The sequence below is a fragment of the Myotis yumanensis genome, unplaced genomic scaffold, assembly GCF_028538775.1.
Source record: "Myotis yumanensis isolate MYYU_CA2020_CCGP unplaced genomic scaffold, mMyoYum1.0.hap1 SCAF_8, whole genome shotgun sequence".
In the NCBI taxonomy this organism is placed as follows: domain Eukaryota; kingdom Metazoa; phylum Chordata; class Mammalia; order Chiroptera; family Vespertilionidae; genus Myotis; species Myotis yumanensis.
Genome location: NW_027223759.1, coordinates 81235038 through 81262480, shown reverse-complemented (window position 1 = coordinate 81262480; position 27443 = coordinate 81235038). Strand labels below are relative to the sequence as shown.

Here is a 27443-nt window from a genome sequence, read left to right as displayed (position 1 = left end):
ATCTTTCTTGGAAAACTAGATTGGGGGAGGGAGAGGGAGGTCACTTGTTACCCCTCTAGACATATGGACAAAGTAATAGCATAAAATAATTTATTCCTTCTTACTAAGAATAAAAGTGATGAGATTTCCTTCACTGGGTGTATTTAGGCATATACTTACCCAAGTTATCACAGTCTTTTGTTTGTTAATTTATCTTTTATCATGTATTATTTTAACACAGTATTTATACTGTTATATTTTAATCTTCTTTAATCCCTACAGAAAATATATTGCCTTGGTTAATATAATCATATATTACTTAACTGCAGGGATATATTCTGATAAATGTGTTGTTAGGTGATTTTGTCATTGTGCCAACATTATAGGGTACACTTATACATACCTAGCTGGAACAACCCACTATACACTAAGGCTATATAGTATAGACTATTCTTCTATAGCCTATGTTACTGTATAGAATACTGTAGGCAACTGTAACACAATGGTAAGTATTTGTATATCTAAACATTAAAATGGTACAGTAGAAAATATGATACAAAAATTAAAAATAGCACACCTGTATAGGGCATTTACCATGAATGGATTTTTCAGGACTGAAAATTGCTCTGTGTGAGTCAGTGAGTGAATGGTGAGTGAATGGGAAGGCGAAGGACATATTGTACACCAAGCATGTCAAACTCATGGCCCACGGGCCACATGCAGCTACAACAAATAGTTTTGTGGCCCAGCCAATATAACGGTATGTAAGAAACATTTTAATAAAAATTTTGTAACTAAATTTTTAAAATTTTCTGCTCTACATAATTAATAAGGAACTACAACATTCGCTAATGACTGATTACTATAATCGCATTGCATTCATTTTCCTTATGTGCCTTACACGCAGGCACACCATTTCTCTCCACTAATACTAGCAGCAAATATTTTAGCAGCCAATTACCTTGTCATTAGTCATTGACTTGTTTGGTGTGCGCAACAGGAAATATTTCGCTTTCGGAGAACAAGAAAAATAGGTTTATTTGCCTTACACTTATTAATTTGTGCAGTTATTCACTGTCTGGTAAGTTAATGTTCAAGAAAAATGCTACTTTTTATTAAACTGTTCTATTATTTTATGTTAACAATTACTCATTTATTTTAGCCCTTTGTATTCAGCATGTCTCTATCGAAATAAACCTATGTTTCTATGAAATGTAACTTCATAATATTGAAGCTTTTGGTTTTTTTGCAGCCCACATAAACTTAAACCTTGATTATTTGGCCCATGTTAGCCTTTGAGTTTATTGTACACTATGGAAGACTTGATAAACGCTGTGCACTTAGGCTACACTAAATTTATTTTTAATATTTTCTTTCTTTGATATAAATTAATCTTAGCTTTCTGTACCCTTTTCATGTTAGAAACCTTTTGATTTTTTTAAACTTTCAACTCTTTTATGATAACAGCTTAAAACACAAAAACATACAGCTGTAAAAAATGTTCATCCTTTATATCCTTATTTTATATATTTTTAAAATAAAATATTATTATTTTTAAATTTTTAAATGTTTTGTTAAAAATTTAGACACACACACACACACACACACACACACACACACACACACACACATTAGCCTAGGTCTACAGGTTCAGGATCATGAACATCACTGTGTTCCTCCTCCACATCTTGTTCCACTAAGGTCTTCAGGGACAATATCAGGCATGGAGATGTCAACCCCTGTGCAGTCACAGATATTTTAATGCCTTCTCTTGGAACACCTCCTGAAGGACCTGCCTCAGGCTTTTCGTGAGGAGGTGTCACTTTTTAGAGCTATGCCCATGGTAGTTTGCTTGGTTTGTTTATTTTTTCATCATGCTTATAAGTAGGTAATGCGACATGAACATTCCTCTCTATTAATTAAAACATTTGGGGTTGAGGTCCATGTTTTCAAACTTTTAAGAAGCTAGTTGACATCTGCCAAAAAATTCTACTAAACCTTTCACTATTAATGTTATTGGAGCTCTTCTTTTTCTTCTCCTGCTGTTTCCTTTTCTCTTGCCTCTTCTTCTACCAACACATTCCTATTCCGCTTCCAACAACTCTTCATTAGCCAATTCTTCAGGAATCACCTCTAGGAGCTCCTGAGTGTCATCCTTATCCACACCCAGATTAAAGTCATTGGCCATATCAACCACAGTCTTGATTTTTACAATCTCCTCATCTCTGGCAAATTCTTCAAAGTTATTAACAAACCTCTTGAGTGTATTCTTGCAGGTTGCATTCATATACTCCTTGGTGACCTCAACCCAAGCACAAGCAAGGTTCTTGATGCAATCACATTAAAGAAAAGATTCTTGATACAGATATTAAATATCCTTCCACAATTGCATCAGAGTCTTCTTCAGTTGCAGCAATGGCCAAAGGTCCTCCTCAGGTAGTAGGCTATAAAAGCTGCTATAGCTCCGGCTGGTGTGGCTCAGTTTGTTGAGAGTCATCCCATGCACCAAAAGGTCACAGGTTCGATTCCCCATTAGGGAACCAAAAATAAATAAATAAAAGCTGCTGTAACTCCATGATCCACTGGTTTGGTCAAAGAGGAGGCATTTGGAAGGAGAAACATCACTTTGATATTGGAATAAAGATGGCCAATAAAAGGAGTATTTCTGGGAACATTACTGACAATAAGAAAATCATGAAATGTGTGTTATTCTTCAAACAGCACTTCTCCATTTAGCTGACATAGCAGTTCAGGCAGATATCTTGGAAGAGGACATGGTCATCCATGATATCTTGTTGTTCTTGTAGTACATTCGTAGTGTGTGTTCACTGATATACTTGAAGGTCCTGGGGTTCTCAATGTGCCTAATCACAAAGGATTTAAATGTTGCCCCCAAGCAAGTCTTATCTTGTCCTTAAAAAGCCTTGCAAACCCCACTGACTTGACCTCCTTATGGAAGAAACTTATTTCAGGCGGCCATTTCCAGAATAGGGAGGTTCCATCCATATTGAATATTTGCTCTAGTGAATAATTTCCTTCCACAATCAGCTTATCTAGAGTTTCCAAAAATTATTCATCTGTCTTCACATCAGCACTCACAGATTCACCACTCACTTTTACGTTATGTAATGAATGATGATTCTTGAATCATTTAAACCACCCAGAGGTAGCAGCAAATTCAACATCATGGTCAAGTCCAACCTTTTCTTTCAACATCACAAACAACTTTTATTAGTGTTGCACACAATCATCATGTTGTTGAGAGTGATATGTTCAGTGTCTGGTTTTCAATCCAGGTCATTCGAAGCTTCTCCATGCCTCCAACATTTTATTAGTCTTGCTGCTTCAGTAAAGCCTTGTTGCTTTAGTCTTTAGCAGCTTCCGTCACTTTGCTGTTGTTTTTGAAGATCACAGCGACATGCCTGATTGGCAAACAATAACCATCACTGATTTTTCACTTTCATAGGTCTAATCACTTTTAATTTAATTTTTCAGGTCCATCACATGATATGGCCTCTTACTTGCAATGGTTTCAGTGGATTTTGTACAGTTAGGGGCCATGATGAACAGAACAATGTGAGAGTAAATGGAACACAAGAGACAATGATACAGTCAAGAGACATGGTAAACAGGAGATGTATGAGGCTGCTGCCAGCATAACATGACATACTGCTTTATGCAAACTTTAAAACATACAGTGGGGCCTTGACTTACGAGTTTAATTCGTTCCGTGATGGAGCTCATAACTCAAATCACTCGTATGTCAAATCAACTTTCACCATTACAATGAATTGAAATGCCATTAATCCATTCTGGACACCCAAAAAACACCACAATTGTTTTGTTAAATGTTTTTAAATAAGAAAAATGTATTTAAAAATAACGAATATTGTATAAAAACACAATACTGAACAATAGAATGTAGTGCAATAAACTTGTTTTATTAAGTTTAATGTACAGCATTTACCTTGGAGATCAAACAACTTAAAGATGCTGATGGAGTTGGAGGAGAAAGGCTGAACTGAATAACTGAATAACTGAATCTTATTTGCTAATTTTTGCCCTTTTTGCCATGCTTTCATCACTTTCATCTACAGGAGTTTTTGAAAAAAACCTGTCCAATGAGATCTGTTTCATCCTCCCTTTCAGAATATTTCTGAAATGAGTTAGGCAAGTGTCATTAAATAGCTCCATTGCACGCCCAGTTGCAATTTTTTCTGGGTGTTTCTTTTGAATAAAGTTTGAAAGTTTCTCCCACATTCCCAACATTTCCTTTATCTCAATTATAGAGATAGATAACCTCCTCCTCCTCCTCCGTGTCATCTATTTCCTGCAAAACCTCCGTGTGCTGCTGTGTCTGTAGCCCCTTTAGCTCCTGCGCTGTCAGTTCCTCGGAGTGCTCCTGGATGAGAAATTGATGTCACCTTCCTTTATATCCGCGATCGCTGCCTCACCATGTCTGACAAGGGAGTGAATGCCAGTCCTCTTTTTAAAATTTTAGAACCAGCCCCGACTGGCTTTAAACTGCTCGCCCAATGCCTCATCCATTGAAGTGCCTGGGGTCTGCTGCAGCAAATCAGCGTAAATAGCTTGTGCCTTCTCACAGATTTTAGCCTTCGTCAAGATATCTCCTGCGAGCTGCTTTTCCGTTAACCACACCATTAGCAGCTTCTCCATATTTTCATGGATAGATGTCCGCTGTTTAGAAATTATTTTAACGCCCTTGGCTGGAGTTGTAGCTTGTATCGACTCCTTCTGCTTCAGTATGGTGCAGATCGTAGAAGTGCTACGCTCGTACTACTTCGCCAAGTCGATTACACGCACAACTTGGTCATGTTTTTTTTTTTTTTAATATATTTTATTGATTTTTTAAAGAGAGGAAGGGAGGGGGATAGAGAGTTAGAAACATCGATGAGAAACATCCATCAGCTGCCTCCTGCACATCTCCTACTGGGGATGTGCCCGCAACCAAGGCACATGCCCCTGACCAGAATCGAACCTGGGACCTTTCAGTCCACAGGCCGACGCTCTATCCACTGACCCAAACCGTTTTCGGCTGGTCATGTTTTTTATAATTTCTTTCTTTAATTCAATGCACATCATCTGCTTCTTCTTCTCAGCACTGTCCTTCGCACTTACTTTCTTCAGATCCATGGTTGAAAAAATGAAGTTTTGCAAAATAACTGCAAGTGCAAATGCGAGCACAACACTGATGCTTCAACTAAGAGCTAACCGCTTAAAGTGAACGAGTGAGACACGTGATGCTGGGCTGATGTTGTGGCATTCACTGTGACGTTCGCTGTGCCAACTAGCGGTGGGGTATCTGAAGCTGGCTCGTAACCCGAATTTTAGCTCGCAACTCAAAGCAAAAAATCAGCCGAGAGACGGCTCTTATCTCAAAAAATTCGTTAGTCGGGACACTCGTAAGTTAAGGCCCCACTGTATAACTAGGAAGAGTACACACTTAAATAATGATAAAATGTATAGTATGCTAAATATGTTAACCAATAACAGTTGTTTGTCATCAATACTGAGTATTGCATACTATATGTTATACTATACATAAAGTATAGTATGTGCTATACTTTTATATGACTGGCATGGCAGTAGGCTTGTTGTGCATCAGCATCACCAGAAACATGTGAGTAATGTCTTGCACTATGACCATATGACAGCTATGATGTCAGTAGGCAATGGGAACTTTTCAGCTCCATTATAATCATACTAGAGGTCTGGTGCATGAATTCGTGCACAGATGGAATTGGGCTGGGCCAGATGGAGGGAGAGGCCACAGGCGGTTGGCCAGCTGGCCTCACCCCCTGGTGGAACTCCCTGTCGTACTCCTGGTCAAGTGGATAATTTGCATATTAGCCTTTTATTATATAGGATGGGGTGACGGTCATATAGGGAGCCACTGGTTGACCAAAATGCTATTATTTGGTACATGGCTTTACTATGTCTGAAGTCCTTATCGTAGTGCCTGGCAGATACCAATCACTAAATTATTGTCTGTAGATAAGACTAATGAATTAGTGTAATCATTGTATAACTTTGTATAACTGCTTAGAGAGGTTTAGAAATCTTCTAGTTGTGTTGTTATTTCATCTTTTACTGCCTACTTCAGAGCCTGAAATTCTAGCATTAGGAATGCACTTCTGTGAGGAATGCTTACAAGGACACTCATTTAAATGGTTATACTGGTGAGAGAGGCAGTCTTCCTTCTCTGATTGCTCCACATGAAGAAAAGCAAAGTTTCTGATGCACCTTCAAACTTTTGTGTCACCTTCTTGCTTTTTTCTGTTCACACTTTTAAAATCCATAGAGATTGCAAATATAGAGATACATTTTTTTAATATATATATTTTATTGATTTTTTACAGAGAGGAAGGGAGAGAGATAGAGAGCCAGAAACATCGATGAGAGAGAAACATCGACCAGCTGCCTCCTGCACATCTCTTACTGGGGATATGCCTGCAACCAAGGTACATGCCCTTGACCGGAATCGAACCTGGGACCTTTCAGTCCACAGGCCGACGCTCTATCCACTGAGCCAAACCGGCTTCGGCGAGATACATTTTTTAACTTCTGAGTAAGTTGAATGATTTTCATTCATCTCAATTTGATGGGAATATTTTTTATGGTTACTGTAAAATGAAAATTTATTACTTCCTATTCATAACCTATCAGTCATGATTAATTTACATACAATGACTATTCTTAGCTGTTGAGACTGATCCAGGAGTAGCAGTGTGGACATAATGGCAGAAAAAGAAAATTTTCAATTATTTAATTCAACTTCTTCAATTTAGAAAGGAAAAAATTAAGATTCAAGGTTGTCAACTTCCTCAGACTTGTATGAAAACAAATTTTTAACCCAGCTTTATTCAGAAGATCTAAGAATATTTTAAATTGGCTATATTGTGTGAATGGCTATCAGTATAGCCATTCACAAAATATTATCTTACTTATTAGTCAAGATGAGCAAAAGAAACAACTAAATGTATACTAAATACACACACACATACTCATAAAAATAAATACACAAACACACTCTCATCTATATCTAAATGACATTGTATCTTACAAATAATAGAGCAGATGGGACTGATTGAATTACCTGAGAATCAATGTTATTTTTTTGTTTGTAAATTTGTGCTTGCTTATCTCTTAATTTTATTGATGTGATTAGAGAGTTGCCCATATGTTAAGTCCTCAAGTCTTTTCTTACCAAGAGGTAGGCTGTATTTCCATTCACAGTGCTAATAGCTCCATTGTAATAATCTTTAAAGATATAAATAAGATGTGATATTTTGTCTTTCTTGGCCTTCATAAGCATATTAGACTCAATAGTAATATGCTACAGTATAACTTCCATTACTCCCAGATAGAAGCAAGACAACTATATTGATTGATGTATAATAAGCACTCAATAACACTGTTGAATAAAATAATAAAAAAGAAATAATATATATATTAGAGGCCCAGTGCACGGATTCATACATCGGTGGGGTCCCTCAGCCTGGCTTGCACCCTCTCGCCATCCAGGACCAATCGGGAAATGTCTGCTGGTTTTGGCCTGACATCCACCAAGGGATGTAGTAGTACACAAAGCAGCAGGCATCTGGGGAGGAGCTTGAGCCCAGGCTGGGCATCGGGCCGCTCCCACTCATCCTGGCCTCGCTGAGCCTTCTGCCACCACTGCTTGGTAGTGCTGCCACAGAGGCTAGAAAGGCTCATGCTGCTGCAGCTGCGCTTGCCAGTCATAGCCTGGCATATGGTGCTGTTGGTCAGCTGAGTGGAACTCCCACTATGGGAGCCCAGTGATCACCAGGGGCAGCTCCTGCATTGAGTGTCTGCCCCCTGGTGGTCAGTGCACATCATAGTGACTGGTCGTTCAGTTGTTTAGGCTTATATGTATATAATAAAAGACAAAAAAGGGTAATTAACCGTACCTCCGCTATGCTTCTCATGGGCTAATCAGGACAATATGCAAATTAACTGCCAACAAAGATGGCGGCCAGCAGCCACGCAGCTGAAGAAAGCAAGAGGCTTGCTTGCTCCAGTGATGGAGGAAGCCAAGGATCCCTGCCTGCCGCGGCCCAGCTCTGAGCTCGAAAGCAACAATGTTTCAATTATAGAAGCTAAACAAACTCCAGATACCTGCTTTCAGCTGGATGAGGCCTCAGAGCTGGGAGCACCAGTGATGGCAACAATGTTTCAATTATAGAAGGTAAATAAATCTCAGAATAAAAAATAAGAAAAAAAAGGAGAAAACGGCCCTCAGCCCCTCACCCAGACTGGCCAGGCACCCCAGTGGGGACCCCCACCCTGAAGAGGGTGTGACCAGCTGCAAACAGCCATCAGCCCCTCACCCAGGCTGCCTAGGCACCCAAGTGGGACCCCCACCCTGATCCGGGACACCATTCAGGGCAAACCAGTTGGCCCCCACCAATGCACCAGGCCTCTATCCTATACAATAAAAGGGTAATATGGAAACTGACCCTAACAGCAGAAAGACTGGGAATGACTGGTCACTATGACACACACTGACCACCAGGGGGAAGATGCTCAATGCAGGAGCTGCCCTCTGGTGGTCAGTGCGCTCCCACATGGGGGAGCTCTGCTCAGCCACAAGCCAGGCTGATGGCTGCCAGTACAGTGGTGGTGGTGGGAGCCTCTCCCACCTCCTCGGCAGTGCTAAGGATGTCCGACTGCAACTTAAGCCTGCTCCCCGCTGGCAAGTGGACATCCCCCGAGGGCTGCTGGGCTGCCAGAGGGTTATCGGATTGCCATCTTAGGCCCAATCCCCTGGAGAGCAGGCCTAAACCAGCAGGTGGTCATCCCCTGAGAGGTCCCAGACTGTGAGAGGGCACAGGCTGGGCTGAGGGACCCCCCCCATCCAAGTGCACAAATTTTTGTGCACTGGGCCTCTAGTATATATATATATATATGGATATACATACTAGAAGCCTGATGCAAGAGTAGGCCTTCCTTCCCTGGCTGCCAGCACCAGCTTCCCTCTGGCACCCGGGACCCAGGCTTCCCTCCATCCACCAGCAAGCACCTGGGACCAGGGCTTCCCTCACAGCCCGGCTTTGTCCAGAAGGTTGTCTGGAAGAATGTCTGGAAGGACAGGATGTCCAGTCTAATTGGCATATGTAGATATATATTTATCAATTATAAGTTAGGGTTGTATTTGGCCCATTTAACAAAAAGCCAACTATAGTGGCTTAACACAGTAACACAGTCAGGCTTTTCAATTTTTCCTGACTCTGATTCTTATATTGTGCCTTTTGTCCCAATAACTATTGTCTCATGCAGTTGTTCCAGCTTCATCTTAATGTTTTATGTAGGAAAGAGAAAAAAAAAGAGGTAGAAAGAGTTGGCAAAACTTTCCCAGAAATCCCCAGTAGATTTTAGTCTATATAATATTGAAACATAGTATGACACAATGCCAACCATTTTTTAAAGGGAGATTAGAAAATTAAATAGGTTATAAAATTGTAAAGTATAAGACAAATCTAGATTATGTGAATATAGCTCAGCTTGTGAACAGGAAAAAAGGTGTATATTTCCTGATACAAAGCATTTTATTGCAATGTCAGTAGACTGATTTCAAATCAGGTCTCCCTTTAATACAGAGTTGACTCCTTTATCAAGCATGTTTCAGGATGCATAATGAATAAAAAATCAAGATTATTTTAGGACTTTACCCTTGCTCTATTGGAGAAAGAGAGGATAAGAAAAATTAAGAGTGCTGATTTTTTTTAAAATATATTTTATTGATTTTCCACAGAGAGGAAGGGAGAGAGATAGAGAGTTAGAAACATCGATGAGAGAGAAACATCGATCAGCTGCCTTCTGCACATCTCCCACTGGGGATGTGCCCACAACCAGGCACATGCCCCTGACCAGAATCAAACCTGGGACCTTTTGGTCCGCATGCTGACACTCTATCCACTGAGCCAAACCGGTTTCGGCACTGATTTATTTTTGAAACAGTTTTCTTAATAACATATTTTGTGATAAATATTTAATTAATGACCTAATTACTTAGGAGATGTGAGTTTCATTTTTGGTTAATTCAGGCCAATTATTCTTTCTTCACAACCCAAATATTTACATAGGAAAACTAAAGGATTTTGATTAAGTAAGGGATGGCAAACCCATATGATTACAGGCAGGTGGTGTATAAAAAAAGTGGCTGCTGGGATTGTGAAGCCCTGGGGATCTCTGTCTAAAAGGAGAGGAAACTTCTCAGCTCCAGCTGATCATGGCCATGCAGGAATGTCCAGATCTAAATTGTCCAAATGAATTTAAAATTATCATCCTTTTGTCAAAATTCATCATTTTTTTACTTTTTTTTTTTTAAAAAAAAAAATCCTCACTGGAGAATATTTTTTTCCATTGTTTTTTTAGAGAGAATGTAAGGGAGAGGGAGAGACAGAGAGAAACACTGATGTAAGGGAGACACATGAATTGGTTGCCTCCCACATGCCCCTGACCAGGGCCTGGAGACTGCACATACCATGAAGTATGTGCCCTTGACCGGAATCGAATTCAAGACCCTTCAGTCTGCAGGCCAGTGCTCTATCCACTGAGCCAAACTGGCTAGGGCAAAATTCACCATTTTCAATGTTGGTAACTCTAATAAAGGTTTTTTTAAACATAATGCAACAAAGCAAAACACATGTGAAGGTTGGAGCTGGCCTATCATAACAGCGTTTTGGACTTCAAGGCAATATCAATTCTGAGCCCTTCAGCTAAGACAGCTGTGTCTTGGCTTTCTATATTCCATTTCAGGGCACTTTTCACAGCATCACCAAAAAGACACTTAACAGGAGGCAATGCTCTAAGCCTAAAAGGTGAGTCCCTGTGCAATTTGCCTTTGGAATCTGACTTTGCTGTTCTGCAGATTTTCCTCTGACATGTTCACCATTGCAAAGAAATATAGAACCCAATTATATTGTTGGACATGTTTATGTTTCAGCATCAATAATTACATCTTTGGTGGATATAACTTACCTCCACTGCATGAAATAACGACAATGATTTATATTGGCTGCTAAACTCCACCCCATACAAACACTCCTATTCAAGGAATAACTACACTAAGAAGACATTTAAGTATTTCTATTTTACATGATGGTTAACCACAGTTGGTGTACAGCATGCAACTGGATTTAGAAATGTTAAGTGGATTTCAGAGAATAAAATTCAACACACCTGGTCAGCCAGGTAGGGGCTGAGGGCTCCAATGGTTATAATGAAGGGAACATAAAAACAGATGAGCACAAGAACTGAAGCCTTTCTCATAGACTTATAATAAATCTTTTAACCAAGTATTCAAAAATGGAGTGTTTAGAAGATGACACGATTTGTCCTGAGCTAATTTTGACTGTATAGAAAATAAATGATTAAGTCTATCAGTGCCTGGTACATAGCAGGAACTCATAAGTATTTGTTAAATTAAAGGCTTAACAAAAGCAAAAACCTGGGGACAAGACTAATGGTATATCATGAAGACACACACACATGTACAGACACAATCCTGTCATCGGCTTTCTAAAAGTATGCTGAATATAACTATATTTGCAAGCCAAAGTAATGCTACCAAAAGTACAAGTAATTCTTGTAATTGAATAAAGCCTTGGTGGATAATTCTGTTTGATATAACTTTATCTGTGCCCACCCTCCCAATCTCATCGACTATTCTGAGTTAGATACCTTACCTTTTATACTAAACCACCGTATCATGAGATCCTATTTAACTCTTTGCCTGTGCCCTTGACCAGAATCGAACCTGGGACCCTTTGGTCTGCAGGCTGATGCTCTATCCATTGAGTGAAACTGACAAGGGCTGTGCAGAATATGTATTTCAAAATTTGTGCAGGTAGAACTCTTGAGCCCTCAGTTTACTATCTCTGCAATTTTTCATGCTACCACTGTTCTTTATTAGCAATCATGTTCACTATAAAATACAATGACTTGAGTCTTTAAACTCTATGCAGTCAAAGTAGCCAATTTCACAGTGGAGTGTCTTGAGCAATTAAAAAGAAAAATTGTGCTGAGCATAACTTCGAACTAGAGTAATGACTCATGCATGTGTTAACAGCTTCTATAAGACTAACCCACTAAGGCCAGCAATTTCACTGAATACTAATATTGTGTGTGTTACACTTGCTCTTTCTACCTTTTTTTTCCCCCAGATAATTTTGTTTCTAAATCCAGGACTGGATTTAATTGCTAAACCAGAGGAAATGAACTAAGTTGAGTTTACTCCTTCATTTTTCTTTCCTAATATATGTTAAATCACTTAAATAACTTCATACTTCATGGAAATTACTTATTATCTTTTGATTCTTCGTAGTAATCTACTTTCACAATTGACAAATGGGGCCACTATATTTGATACTGAATATATAATTAAATTAATGACCAAATAAATATTTGGACAAGTTATACAAACTTTTCTCATTAGCATATTATATATATATATAAAGGGGGGGCAGAGATAGAGATTTAGTTTATGGTCATGGCTCTGTGGAGACATGGAAATTCCAAAATCTGATGGAATAAGCCAATAGTCTGGGGACTCAGGGAAGAGATGCACTTTGAGTCCCCAAGGCAGTCTGGTGGTGGAATTCCTTCCTGCTTAGGGGAGGTCAGTCTTTGTTCTATAAAGGCCTTCAACTAATTGGACGAGGCCCACCCATGTTATGGAGGGTGACCTGCTTTCTCAAAGTCCACTCATTTAAATATCAATTTAATTAAAAAAAAAAAAACACCTTCATAGAAGCATCCAGAAAAATGTTTGACCAAATATCTGAGCACTGGGGTCCACCTAAATTGACACATAAAATTAAACATTGCATCTCATCAAATTGTGTTTATGAAGCATTGCCTCATTTCTATTTAAACATGTACACATTTTGAAAAGAAACTGTATTTTGATTAGAGTTACACAACATGAAAATAACTAACTTTTATAATTCTCTTACCTAACCACTGCAGATCCCCTGACTTGGAAACCAGTGCCCGTAGTCACCCTTTCTGTATGTGCTGGAGATTTTTTCTAAGTGATCAATTTAAATTCTGCCTGAGCTTTCTCCTCATTACTCCATCTGCCGTAGGGAGAGGTTCGTTCCAAGGCCAACTAGTATGCTCTGTTTCATTATTTCAGACCCTGTGGCTGCAAAGCATGATACTTTGTATAACTATGATATATGGAATAACATAAAAAAGGTTTTCTTTGGAGCCATCTGTATCCCATAATTTGCCTGAATCTGTCCAGTTACTGAGCTATTACATATCAGAGAACCCCTCCCATTTATTCATTCATTTATTCAACTGTGTAGTAACCCAGTAGGTGACAGACACTCCTCTGGGAACTAGAAATACATGACAAAGACATCACCCTGATTAAGCTTGCATTTTAGTAACAGAAAAACTAATAACACACATACACCAATAAGTGAACAAACAGATAGTGATAAGTTCTATGAAGTAAATAAAATAGGATAAAGGTAGAAGGAGGAAGTTTATGCTATTTCATTTAGGCTGATTTTAAAAGGTTTCCCTGAAGAAATAATATTTGAAGGAATGGGAAGAGCAAAATAAAGGTGGAGATGAGTTGGGCATGTTTGACGATTAGAAAGCAAGTCTGTGGTACTGGAATATGGAGAACCAAAGGAACACTGGTAGTAGATGTGGCTGGGAAAAGCAGGTGAGGACAAATGACATGGGCCTGGATGCTATGGCCAGACTTATACTTACTGCATGGGAATGACAGGATCAAATGACTTGAGGAAGCAGAGAGGACACAGCGGGGTAACTTCGGAGATTGGTACAGGGAGAGAAGATGGCTTAGACTAGTAGAGATAGCAAAAGCACTGGATTGGGGATGTTGGAAGAAAGAGAATTGTTGCTGATGTAAGATTATTTCTCTCTAAGCTGAATACACATCTTATAATACATATCGCTTCATATATGTCCAAAGCTATTGTACAATTTTTATCTTGTTAGTCTTAAGAATTAATCAAAATATAGAAAGAAAGACAGCTTTACTCTCATTTGGTGAATAAATCGGAAATAGAATTAAAGTTGAGGGACTGAAACTTTGTATTTTATAAATTAACTAGAGGCCCGGTGCACAAAAATTTGTGCACTCAGGGGGAAAGGGGGGATCCCTCAGCCTGGCCTGTGCCCTCTCGCAGTCTGGAACCTCTCGGGAGATAACGACCTGCTGGCTTAGGCCTGCTCCTGGGTGGCAGAGGGCAGGCCCAATCCCTAGGTGCAGCCCCTGGTCGGGCTCAGAGCAGGGCTGATTGGGGAGTTGGGGCGCCGCCCCCTGTCATGCACAGAGCAGGGCGGATTGGAAGGTTGCAATGCCACCCTCAGTCATGCTCAAGGTAGGGCCGATTGGGGGGTTGGGGCACCGCCCCCTATCACACTCAAGGCAGGGTCGATGGGGAGGTTGCGGCGCCACACCCTGTGAAGCACAAAGCAGGGCCAATCAGGGGGTTGGGGAGCTCCCCCCTGTCATGCACAGAGCAGGGCCCATCAGGGGGTTGGGGAGCTCCCCCAGTCACTCACAGAGTAGGGCCGATAGGGGAGTTAGGGCACCGCCCCCTGTCACACACACAGCAGGGCGGATCAGGGGGTTGGGGCACCGCCACTGTCACACTCAGGGCAGGGCCGTTGGGGAGGTTATGGCTCTTCCCTGTCACACACAAAGCAGGGCCCGTGGGGGTGGGGGGGGGGGGTGGGGGCGCCACCCCCTGTCACACACAGAGCTGGGCCGATCAGGGGGTTGGGGCGCCGCCACTCTCACACTCAGGGCAGGGCCGATGGGGAGGTTATGGCTCTACCCTGTCACACACAGAGCAGGGCCGGTGGGGGCGGGGGGGGGTTGGGGCGCCGCACCTTGTCACACTCATCCGGTGCCAGGAGGCCTCGGGGCTCCGCTGATCCCGGTGCTGGGAGGCATATTACCCTTTTACTATATAGGATAGAGGCCTGGGGGCCGGCTGGTTTGCCCTGAAGGGTGTCCTGGATCAGGGTGGGGGTCCCCACTGGGGTGCCTGGCCAGTCTGGGTGAGGAGCTGAGGGCTGCTTTCAGGTTGGCAATTAACTGAAGCTCCCAACTGCTCCTTTTTTTCTTTTTCTTTTTTTTTTTTTTTTATTCTGCTCCAGCTTTAGCTCTGGCTCTAGCTCTGAGGCTTCCGCTGCTATAATCGAAACAATGTATAACTCTAGCTCTGAGATCCCGGCTGGCTGAAAGCTTTTTTCTGGGGTTTTATTTAGCTTCTATATTTGCAACATAGTTTCTTAGAGTTGTAGCTCAGAGGCCGGCAAGTCAGGCGGGAACATTGGAGTCTGCAGTCACTGGAGCAGCAAGCCTCATGTTCCCTTCCAGCTGCCTGGCTGCCAGCCGCCATCTTGGCTGACAGTTAATTTGCATAAGGATATGCTGATTAGCCAATGGGAAGGGTAGCGGTCGTATGCCAATTACCATGTTTCTCTTTTATTAGTGTAGATTGTTGATGACATCCCTGAATAAAGACAAGGCCTTGAAAAAAAATACTTTATAGGGAAGAATTATTTAATTCTCAAGATAACTCCAAACCCTGGGCAAGCTCTGACTGTTGGAAAGGAACCCAGCCAGCCAGCAGTGCTTGGACCTCTTGCAGTGGTGCCTAAGACGGAACACAAGGACTCTGGGTCAGCGCTCAGCTCCACAGCTGGACTCACCTGCACAGCTGATGTCTGATTTCACAGCTTTCCTATACTTACCTGCTCCCTCAGCAGCATGATTAAATAAACTTAGCCAAAGTGATTCTGTAGTATTGCTCTCAAAAATATACACAAAATTGCCAGATGTTGTTTATTAACTTTAAAATTAATATTATTATAGATACAAGCCAGAGATTCCTTTTTGAGAATAAGTGTGAACATTCAGTACACGAAGGATGCACAAGATGAGGCGGGTCCACAGAGAGGGAGGGGGAGGTGCATCCGGAAACAGGACAAGGGTCAAGTTCTCATGTTCTCCAGAGGGATTTTCTCAGACCCTCACCTTGCCCATCACTTGGTTGGTCCTTCTGTTTTAGTTTTGTGGGGGTGGGAGGTAGGGGAAAGCTCAACCTCCTGGACTTTTCTTAGAAATCCACACACACTTAACTTAATGGCAGACCAGGACTCCTTTTCCTTCCCTGAGGGGTCTCACTGATATTTGTTAAGCAAGTAAGTGAGGGAATCTGCAAGCCTGGCCGTTTTCCCACTCAGCAGCCTGAGGATACACTTCCAGCCAAACAAATCTGAATTAGAATATGAACCAGGTCACTTGCTAGATGTGTGACATGAATAATTTATTTGCCATTTCTAGCCTCAATTTTCTCTACTCTAAAGAAACAACAACATCTATTCTTTTTTTTGTTTGGGGTTTTAAATTTTCATTTATGCCTCTGTTCCATCAATCCGGTCCAGGTCTCAGTGCTGAAACAGCCGTGCCTCTGAAGGACCTGACCTGCCCCAGGCACGCATTAGTCACTCTTCAAGTTCTGTTTCCAAACTCTGCTGCACAGAACAATCTGAGAAGCTTGTTAAAATGCAGATTCCTCAGACCAAACCCACCAGATTCTGATTTCCAGGTCTGCAAGGAGGTTCCAGAAATCTGCATTTTTAACAAGCAACTTTCAAAAGTTGCTATGATTAATCTCCTGCTAATTACATTTAAAGAAAAAAAGAAAATAGCAACAAATGTGAGCTTCATTCATCTACGACCCTTTGTCATCTCAGAGGTAATTCTTGCTCCACTCTGGATCTTCGTACAAGCCTTCCAGCCCTTAACCTCCTACCTCCTGGCATAACATACGCCATCAGGACAGAAGCCATCTGTTGGGACTCTTTTCTTTCCTCCTGCCTTCATCTGGGTGATAGAGCTTTTATATTCAGCACCTGACTTATTTCCTTGTTTCTATTATCTGCCTCTTTATTCCCAGTTGGATAATGCTTTAGATTCCCAGTCGTCCCAAATGACATGGAAATCTCAAGCTTCTCAATAGAGTAGTTGGACTGCATGTCAGGCTAATACATTTGTGGATGAAAGGGACCACATGCTAACCTCAGGGAAGGCCTGCATGGCGGGCTTGAAAACTCAAAGACCTAAAGTAACCACAAAGGGTGGTCTGAAATTAAAACTTTAACTAAAAGCAGTCACGGTGGATAGTCTCGTCCTAGGCCAGTATCTTGCCTGACAAGGTCAGTCTTTACCTTAACTGAGCCTATTGTCTTTCTGCATCTATGATAACATATTACAGAAATGTCAGGGTAACTTGTAACTTCCCTTTTTTCCGGACCCCTCAAGGCACAACCAAATGCCCTGGGCGCCAGGACAGAGACCACAGATTCCTTCATTGTTATTGTCATGTTAATTGTTGACTATTAACTATCCAGTACCCACCTAAGTAAAAGAAGTATGTGTCTATCATTTTACTTTTTATCCAATCTCAGAAGTTTCCCCACTTTGCTTTCCCCTGTCTCCCTAATCTACCACCAGTGGATTTCATGTAATCCACATATGTCTCCTCCTTTGACTGTAATGCATAAAACAACGTGAAAACAAGGAGCATTATCCCAATTGGTTGAGATTCTGTTTTCTGGCAATTGTTGACAGTTTGGCTCAAATAAACTCACAAAAATTCTTTCCAGGTTTGAATGTTTTTATGTTAACACATTTCCCCAATACTATTTTTTTTATAGTTATAGGTTAAAGTTGAGCAGAAGAGAAACACTTTTTAGATATGGAAGATAGGGAAACAGAAGTCACTATGTTCAGAAGGTGATCAAAGACAAGGTGCAGAGGTGTATGGCACATCCCAGTTTATTTTCATTTTTCTCTCGGTCTCTCTCTTTTTTCACTTGGTTTAAACATCTGACTCGTTGTTGTTGTTTTTTGCTTTCCTTTTTATTTACGTTATTGGAGTGACACTGGTTAACACAATCATACAGGTTTCAGGTACACAATTCCACAAGGCATCATGTGTCCAGAGCATCCTTCCCACCGCTGGCTCTGCTGGCCAAGGGCGGCCCCAGACCTACATGTCTGTGGACCAACAGAGGTGGCAGCGCCTCACGGCAACATTCTCTTATAGGTCTTGCCTCAAGTGGTCCCTGGAGAGCTCCTCTCTGGTGATAGACATATTTGATTTCTTTCATTTCCCTGCAAGCTCTTACACGAGTGCTTCAGACAAACGTGTGAGTGATTATTTTTCTAATCTCCCCACTCCCAGTGGAAGACCTTCACTTCCTCTGCTGCTCCGATATTTGTGTAAGATCTAATTCCCATACTAAATAAATACCTATGCCCACAATGATTTAAGTAGCTCCGTTTCTTCACTAAAATCAAACACATTCGCTAAAATAACTCAACTCTCGGTCCAGTCTCTTCATATTTTAGTCCAGAGGGAGACATCAAAGGAAAACTCAGTAGGACAATTGTGACCTAACCTATTCCTTTTAATAGCACACCAGACTATTTTGAGTGACTTATGGATAAAAAAATACACAATCCTTCAGATTCCTAGAAATCAATGTTAGTATTTTAGGCACACTTTTACCTCACATTTGGACCTAGAAACCAAGAAGGAAGACAGGAAAAAGCCAACTTCTCCCTCCTGAAGACTCTGGCTTACAGGCATTGAATCTAGCCTGAGAGATAAATGTCAAGGGTGATTGAAATACATTGATGAAGGAGAGATTACCATTGCAAATTGTGTTAACCTAGATCCTGCATGGTTAGCCATCACCAAAAGAGTTCAGCCTTCCAGATTGCAATCACATAAAATATCCCAGAATTAAATCACCCATCACCAACCCTTCAAGCAAATGTACACTTAGAATTCTGAGTAAGTTTTGACTGAACAAGAAATGTGCAATCAACTGATAGACTTCAAATCTCATGATACTTTTCTTTCCAAAGAATCACAAAGCAGTACCCATTAAAATTAGGCAGAGCCACAGATGCATATGAGACTGTATATATCAGAGATTTTTATAAGGCCTATTCAGAGGAAGAGAGGATTCTGAATTTAAAGGTTTTATTAACCCTCAGATTTCCCTTCCATGCCCTGTAGTTAAACCTAACATCGAAGCAAACTTTTGACTATTATTCTACATGCCACCTTCTTGTTTTACACAATTCTATGTCTTTACTCTTAACTTACATTTGAATTACACCAACTGAATGTCATATATGAAGTGGTCACAAGAATTATGCTAGAGGTCACAGACTTGTAACATTCAGACTTAATCAGACCTCACACAAGTTTGATTTGACTAGCATCATCACCATGCATGTCAATTGGTGAAAGCTATGTGCAGACCTGCCTTAAGTAAGTAATGTAGGCCTCCCTACACTGATAAACAGAAAGTTAATCAAAGCCTTCTGTCTATAAAACATGTTCTATTTCTGGGCTCACTAGTAGTTTCAATGATATTGTTAGTCTTAATTCTTATAAAATAATCTGTATTCATGATTTAGAGTTGCTAAATTGCTTCGGGGCTTAGAAACGCTCTCATAATATACTTCATTGATTCTTCTAAACTCTGCACCTTGATCCTCTCATTATTGCCCAATCTTCCTCTATCACTTGCATTGTATTTTTCATGTTTTCTCAAGGCTCAATATTCTGCCTCTTGTTTTATTATTCTACTTTATCTACTCTAGTTTTTGATGTTTGTGCTTTATAACTTTCTTTTTCATAATTATCCTAAATTTTTAAGTTCTAAGAAAATCATTTTTCATCTTTATAAACTTAAATTATTGCTTTATACAGTTATTGGTTTAGTTTTGAGCACATATGTACCAGTATCACTCCTTATAATTTCTTCTTGCATCTCTGTTACCATTTCCTTCTGCCTAAATTGTACTTTTAGCATTAATTTTACTGATACTTTTTTTGTGTTTATTTTGCATGTTTAAAAATATTTTTTTTTTTCTTTTTAACTTTGCTCATTGTAAGGACAGGAAAAAGGCCTTTATTTATTTATTTATTTTTCCCTGTGGCCTTACACATTTATGAGAAGCACCTGGTAATTAAATCTCAATATTGTTAGCTCCTCTGACTCAAACACTTCTCTGTTTTAACTGAGGGACAAGCTAAGCTACTCTCCAGGCTACATTTTTGCATCTATCTCCTCCCTGCTATTTTCACAACACAGGGATAATTCTCACCAAGGAGTCTCTAATTAATAGAAAGTTCCCTCTCTTCCTCTCCTTCAAACAAGTCTCTTTGAACTCTTCATAACATTTGCTCTAAGCATGTTTTATAGGCTTGATAAGACACCTCCCTAGGACATCTGCTGGACTGTCTCCTGATAAGCAAACAAACTAACTTTGCAAGAAAACCCCCTGGATTTCTGCTCAACTTCAGCCCCAAATCCTCTTCTCTTCTGGGTCAACTAGCAATAGAGATCATTACCCTTTTAAAGGGGAGGCCACCCTTTGTTTCTTGCCCTGTATTGATTCGCTATACTTGGTCCTTTTCCTTTAAGGCAAGTAAAATAAACTTCTTCTCTGCATCTCTATTATTAGTTGTGAATTCTTTCACAGCCTATGTCATTGGCCAAAACCTAACACTCATGAAAGATATATCACTGGGCATATAAGTTTAAGCTGTCTCAGCTCACTGGAAATATTATTATAATATATTTGGGTTTCTCCTGGTTGTTGGTGAGAGGCCTGCTTAGTTTATTGCTTATGTCCTGTTGTCTGTCATTCCTCGAGAATCTTTTAAGATTCCATTATCATTTTAGAGAAAAACTGAAAGAACAGTATTATCAAGACCTGAATAATCCTCACTTTGATTCACCAACTCTCAATATCTTGCCATATTATGTTTCATCTCCTTTTCTTTCTCCACACAAAGACACCAAAGCTCTTTTGTCAAACAATCTAAAATAGATTCTGTACATCACAAAATTTCAACAGATCTCTCTCAAGAATGGACCATACTATCATTACCATACCTAAGAAAAATCACCTTTAATAAAATTATCTAACATATAACCAATATTCCAGATTTTGCCATTAGTTATATAGATTCTTTTAATTTATTTTTAATCCATAATGCAAAGAAAGTTTATATCGTGCAATGATTGTTATGTCACTCTAGTCTCCTCTATTTTAGAATAGTTGACCTGATTTTCTCTATTTTTCCTATAAAAATCCAGGCCAGCTATTCTGCAAAACATATTATTGTATTAAAAATGAGGTTTCCTCACCAGGTGGGCTTGGTTCAGTGGTTGAGCATTGACCTATGAGCCAGAAGGTCATGCTTCAATTCCCATTTAGGGCACATGCCTGGGTAGCGGGCTCGATCCCCAGTAGGGGGCATTGCAGGACACAGTCAATGATTCTCTCTCATCATTGATGTTTCTATTTCTCTCTCACTCTCTCTTTCTCTCTGAAATTAAAAAAAAATATTTTAAAAAATTTTAAAAATGAGGCTACCTTTCCCATTTTTCTTTTCTTTATCTTTTGCATCACTATGGGCACATGCATGACTTTTTTTTTTAATTCAACATGTTATTTTGTCTTTTTCTTATTGATAATACATATCTCAAATTATGTCACTAAATTCCCTAAAAATAATATCTGTACCCTTTGGAACTGAGCCTGATAATCTTTGAGTGTTCCTCCTCTTTCTAGCATAATAAGATGCCCCAGACTCACCTTGTTTTTTCCTGCTTCAGACCTGAAACCAGCCATTTAAGTTTCCCAGTTTTTAATATGTGTGAGGTGAATGGTGTTTATAAGGCTTGATATACTTTAATAAAAAGGAAAAACATATTGTTGGGATATAGAATAGTTAGATGGATTCAAGATGGATGGATATATGCTTGTGTTCAAAGGATATATTAAGTCTGTGCATGTGTGGGTGGGTGGGTGTTTTGTGTATAGTAGGATTATACTGATATTTCTAAGTAAAACCCAATACTACAGTGTTTTTCCACCCTATCCTATTCCATATTTGAATCTTCCTTCTCCCAACAATATGTATGCATTTACTCATATGTTCTCTTCTACAATAAGACACACATAGCTACAACAACAAACCCACAAAAATCAGTTCATATTTGTGCAATTGTTTTGAATGTCTTACTAAATCTTTCTAAGCATGAGTTTATGAATAAACATACATTATGTAAATTAAATATTTTAGTTAACTAGTATACTCATTAGTAAAATAATTGAATTACTTCTTTCTTAGTGTGATATTTATTATTTTGATCTTCAGTTTGGATAATTTATTTCTATTTTAGTCAATTCCATTTTTCAACTTCTTAAAATTTAGCTTTTTGAATATATAAACTATTTTCATACTTCCAATATCAAACTATATAAAAATATTTTTTTAGAGAGGTCATATTCCCATTTCTATTCCCTCCACCCCATTTTCATCTACCACTCAAAGCTAACTATTTTTCATTAGTTTGTTTAGTCTTCCTTTGTTCCTTTACACCAAAAGGTACAGAGATAGAAGGATAGCTGGATATATAGGTATAGAAGTATTGGCAAAGAGAGTAGGAATCATAGTTTTATTTACCCTTATTTATTAAACAAAAGTTGGCATACTATAATCATTTTTTACACCATATATCCTGGAATTCACTTTAAATTGGCTCATAGAAAATATCGTCATACTTATTTCACAGAAAAATAGGATTCGATTGGGTGGTACATAAAACATCTCACCAGCAACTTTGACTGTTTCCAGTATTTTATTGTTACAACTAATGGTGAAATTTAGAAGCTTGGGTATATGTTGCTTTTAGGTGTTGAGGACTATCTTCATTGTCAATTCCCAGACAGAAGGTTACTGAAGAGAAGTACATGGTTAGATATTTTCAGTTACATACTTTTTGTAGTTGATTTTAAATCTAAATGACTGCCCTTAATGTCTTAATCCTCTTATCAACAGCTGCCACCAACTACTTAACTTTTCTTTAATACATTAACATTTACCTTCATCCCTCAGAGTGGAGCGAGTACAATTGAGTCCCACAGTCTAATAACCAAGCCTAAATTAAGGAGGGCAATAATAACTACTGTTATATATTTTGTATCTATATATTTGGGCTGGCTATAATAATAATCACACATGCATCTCCTTATCACAGCATTCTCTTATTTTGCTCTTATAGTCATTGTAAACTCCTAAGTATTTTCTACACTTACATCTTACATTTCATGGACTTAAAAGTTAATATGTTTATCCCAACAAGGATCTTTCTCTCATTTCTTCATTTTAAAAATCATCTCATAATTTAAATGCATTATGCACTCTGTCAACACAGTACTGCCATCATTCTGTTATCCAATATATTACTAAATCCTTACAACTTTAATTTAGTAATACATTTGGTTAAATTGCCTTCATATCTTTAACCAAGACACTGATAAAGGTACTTACTGGATCAGACTGAGCACACTGACCCTCAGTGGATCCAGAGAGACTTCCTAATAAATATTAAACATATCTTTTAAGGGTAGATTTACCCAGCTTTTAGTATCTGTAAGTATTCTAACTTCTAGTTCATTATTCCCTCATGATCATAACAATATCATGATACCCGCATTAATTAAGTCGTTCTTATTTCACTGATTTACCCATCTGGTAACTGACACAATAAAGCAAATGCATCATGCTTCAGGACACTATTAGTATTTTTCCCTACAAAAAATGTCTTTCTAACAGAGCCTTATCATTTGTTACACCAAGTTACTGGTCAGTAATTCTATTTACTGGAGGACAATTGTCATATATCTCACAATAGGCTGAGATGCGTATTACCAATCTCTTGATTACACAAGTGAGGAAACTGAGGTAAAGAGGAAGGCAGTTATTCATGCAAAGCATAGCTACTTAATGGCATGGCGGAAGATTGAGCTTGAGTTTCACCTACTCCAGAACTGTAGTTGGCTGCACCCAACATTTTAGATGATCTCCTATGCTTGCTACCTTCATTTCCAATCCAGGTGAACCACCTTGAAAGTGCTTGCTTTTGACTTAGAGGTGTTGTTTCTGAGGGGTTAGAAACAAACAAACAAACAAACAAACAACCCAAAAAAAGGCAAGGGGATTGCAATAGTACTTTTGAAAATATTATCCACCTATTGATTAGTAAAGGAATGAAAATATTAGAGAAAAAAAAGGGGGATGAAAAATTATGATTGGTCATCAAGACCCAAACACTTAACTGAAAAATGTATCTCTAAATCATACGGGGAGAAACTGGACCGTCTGGCAGTGGGCAGAACACAAGGGCGGTTTTCTCTCAGAGGTGCTTGCAGCGATAACCACGGGACACTGAGATTCGGGGCCTCTTAGGGCAGGACTGAGGATCAGCCATAGCTGTTTGCTCTGCCCTGTTGATTCCCAGAGACCCTGCCCCACCCAAGCTGTGCACAGAGGCTTTTGTATATGAAAGGCCTGGCCCTTTGCAATCTAAAATTACCTAACAAACTGCAGCTGGGTAAGAGAGACCCAGAACTTCCAAAAGAAGGCCGAAGGCCCCAACAGCAGCTTGCATTGCTTCACAGCTGGGCCTCATCTGGGCACATCCAAACCCCAAACAAGGAAGAGGAATCTGCAGGTTCCTGCAGGGTAGCCTCAGGCAGAGGCTAAATTAGCACCTCCTTAGAGATCCAAGAGCCAGTGTACCCAGTAGTCAGAGTGGGACCATCCAGATTACAACTCCTGAGATCCATAAGGGACAAACTCAGGGGGAAGACTCAGTGAGCACCAAAGCCCCACTGAAGCAAGTCTTGCCCCATAAGGGTGTCTCCAGCACAGAAGTTCTCCCACCATAGACACAGCTGATTCTCACAGCCAATTGGCCTGGAGGTCAATTCCTCCCAGTGATACCAACTACAATCAAGGCTTACCTATAACAAGTCTGTGCACACTGCCCACAAAGGGGTACACCAAGAGTGTCCACCTCAGGTAATTGGGGAGGCTGAGCCACTCGGCCCTATAGGACACCTAGCACATAAAGCCACCCTATCAACACAGGGAAGCAGCCAAAATGCGGAGACAAAGAAACAGGTCACAAATGACAGAAATGGAGGAAAGAAAACTACTGGATATAGAGTTCAAAACTACAGTTATAAGGTTTTTCAAGAATTTTCTAGAAACTGCCAATAAATTTAGTGAGACCCTCAATAAATCTAGTCAGACCCTCTAGGATATGAAAAAGGACCAACTAGAAATTAAGCATACACTGACTGAAATAAAGAATATTATACAGAGATCCAACAGCAGACTAGAGGATCGCAAGAATAAAGTCAAAGATTTGAAATACGAAGAAGTAAAAAACACCCAACCGGAAAAGCAAAAAGAAAAAAGAATCTAAAAATATGAAGATAGTGTAAGGAGCCTCTGGGACAACTTCAAGCGTACCAACATCCGAATTATAGGGGTGTCAAAAGAAGAGAGAGAGCAAAATATTGAAAACTTATTTGAAGAAATAAAGACAGAAAACTTCCCTTGCCTGGTGAAAGAAATAGACTTACAAGTCCAAGAAGTGCAGAGAACCCCAAACAAAAGGAATCCAAAGAGGACCACACCAAGACACATCATAATTAAAATGCTAAGAGCAAAAGACAAGGAGAGAATCTTAAAAGCAGCAAGAGAAAAAAAGTCAGTTACCTACAAGGGAGTACCCATAAGATTGTCAGCTGATTTCTCAACAGAAACTATGCAGTCCAGAAGGGAGTGGCAAGAAATATTCAAAGTGATGAATAGCAAGAACCTACAACCAAGATTACTCTACCCAGCAAAGCTATCATTCAGAATTAAAGGTCAGATAAAAAGCTTCACAGATAAGAAAAAGCTAAAGGAGTTCATCACCACCAAACCAGTATTATATGAAATGCTGAAAGGTATTCTTTAAGAAGAGAAAGAAGAAGAAAAAGGTAAAGATAAAAATTATGAACAACAAATACATATCTATCAACAAGTGAATCTAAAAATCAAGTGAATAAAAAATCTGATGAACAGAATAAACTGGTGAATATAATAGAATCAGGGTCATAGAAAGGGAGTGGACTGACAATTCTTGGGGGGAAAGGGGTGTGGGGGGTGCGGGAAGAGACTGGACAAAAATTGTACTCCTATGGATGCGGACAGTGGAGGGGGGCGTAAGGGCAGAGGGTGGGGTGGGAACCGGTTAGAGGGGAGCTATGGGGGGGGGGGGGGAGGAACAACTGCAATAATCTGAACCATAAAGATTTAATTACAAAAATAAAAAAAAATAAATCAATTAAAGAAAACAAAAAAGGTAGGAAGTAATCCTTTAAAAGTGTTAGAGTCCAAGGAAGAATAATGTGTTATATTATCTTTCCTTGAACTTTCTTCTTCATGATCTTAAAGTGCTTTATAACAATTCATATGTAAGATAAGTATTAAGTATAGGAAAAACTTAACTTCAAAGATCCTTTGAAGGAGGCACTAATTACAGGCTTAATACCTACACAAGGGAATGTTTTAAGACCTAAAAGGTCACATTGTACTAGAAAACCAAAGGTGTTGAGTGTGTGATCTCATTTTGCTTTCAGGAGCTTTCATGAATTTTTTTTCCATCTTCAACTCTATTTCTGAACAGCAAAGATCTAAATCTCTAACATCCTCCCAAAATATTTCATCAACCCTTACAACATTCTTGGAGTTCAAGGGACTCATCCTTTCCTGATGTCAATTAGAGGTCTAGTCCAAGAATTCGTGCACCAATGGGGTACCTCAGCCTGGCCTGCAGGATCGGGCCAAAACCAGCTCTCTGACATCCCCCAAGGGGTCCCAGATTGCTAGAGGGCACAGGCCAGGCCGATGGACCCCACTGGTGCACAATCAGGGCTGGGGAGAGATGCGGGATGTTAGCGAGCCAGGGAGGGACTGCGGGAGGGCTCCAGGGTGTGTCCTGCCCATCTTGCTCAGTCCCGATCTGCTGGACCCCAGCAACAAGCTAACCTACTGGTCAGAGCATCTGCCTCCTGGTGGTCAGTGGACATCATGGCAAGTGGTTGAGTGGCCTTAGCATTCATTAGCATATTACACTTTGATTGGTTGAACAGCCGACCAGTTGACCAGACACTTAGCATATTAGGCTTTTATTATATAGGATTACAACATAAAGACTTAACAGAAGAAAATAATCACTAAACATTGACTGCATGAAAGTAGATCATGCTGCACTCCACATATGGAGAGCATGCTGTTATTCTCAATACCCACTGAGTATTTTTCCCCTTGTAGTGAAAATATATTTTCCTTCAGTTGACTTGATGATCAATGAGAAATATATGATCAATGCCTTCAGCTATTCTAGAATTATTTAAAAGAAAAACTCAGGCCGAAACCGGTTTGGCTCAGTGGATAGAGCGTCGGCCTGCGGACTGAAAG

The 27443-nt window shown here is 39.8% G+C and overlaps 1 protein-coding gene across 5 annotated transcripts in view; it reads right to left on the bottom strand.

Moving 5' to 3' along the window:
- The window catches only part of DPP10 (dipeptidyl peptidase like 10), a 1368028-nt gene that overhangs the window by 198023 nt on the left and 1142562 nt on the right, over positions 1 to 27443 (bottom strand). The gene's annotated exons all lie outside the window — the stretch shown is intronic.